At 59.4% G+C, this 880-nt stretch overlaps 1 pseudogene; it reads left to right on the top strand.

Annotated features, from left to right (window-relative positions):
- LOC101986234 overlaps positions 1-709 on the top strand; it is a 10,672-nt pseudogene extending 9,963 nt beyond the window's left edge.
- Positions 710-880: the final 171 nt, after the last annotated feature.

Genomic DNA, 880 nt, shown 5'->3' on the forward strand with positions numbered 1-880 from the left:
GGGGAAGGAAGAGCCTCCCTGTCTGGGGCCTCAAGGGGTGCTGGGTCGCATGATGAGTTCCTTCCTGGCCTGTCTGAGCCCAGAAGTATCAGTATCTGGCAGGATGGAGGGAACTACTCAGGGAGGTCTCTCTCCCCAAAGCCGTCTTCCGAACGACTAATTGCTCTTTCTCAAGTCATCTCCACCTTTCCACCACCAAACAGGTTCCTAAGCCCGCTTGGCTGTTTTCGCCTTTGCCACCAGTGAGGTCAAGGTGACCGCCCTCAAGGCTTGCTTGCAGGGTCCAGATGCTTTGCACTACGCGTCCCTGGCTACTATGGCGACGTGGGAGCGGCAAGCAGGACTACTGGAGCTACCAGGGACCGCGCCCCGGGACCAAGCCTGGGACTCGAGTTCTCGAACGCTGCTTTCGCTGCCCCGCACACTGCGCTGGTCCCAGCTCTGCCTCCACAGAGTGGTGACAGGGACGCTCTGAGGTCCGGACACGGGCGTGCAATGCGGGGACGCCTACAGCACCGCGCTGGCCGAGCACCACCCATGGCTCATCCGCCAGGCCGCCAGCCTGGCCATCCTCACCCTCCCGAGTCGCGGCTGCTTGTTCCAGCTGTCATGTCCCGGAACCGGAGACGCAGACACACGGGTGGCCCTGGCCCGGGCCTCCTGAGTACCGGAGGAAACCTACAACTGTAAGACTTTAAGACAATTCTGAAGCCATTTCTGACAATTCTGAATCCTCTCAGCCTCCGTGCCATAGTGCTTCCCCTCCTCCCCTGGGAACCAAGGACCTAACAGCTACACTCGCACGTACTCAGTTCCTGAACAATTACCCATATACGTATGTTTTGGTTCGGTCCCCTGGGAAACGGGGTCAAAATGACCT

The sequence above is a fragment of the Microtus ochrogaster genome, unplaced genomic scaffold (genome assembly GCF_000317375.1).
Source record: "Microtus ochrogaster isolate Prairie Vole_2 unplaced genomic scaffold, MicOch1.0 UNK11, whole genome shotgun sequence".
Lineage (NCBI taxonomy): Eukaryota > Metazoa > Chordata > Mammalia > Rodentia > Cricetidae > Microtus > Microtus ochrogaster.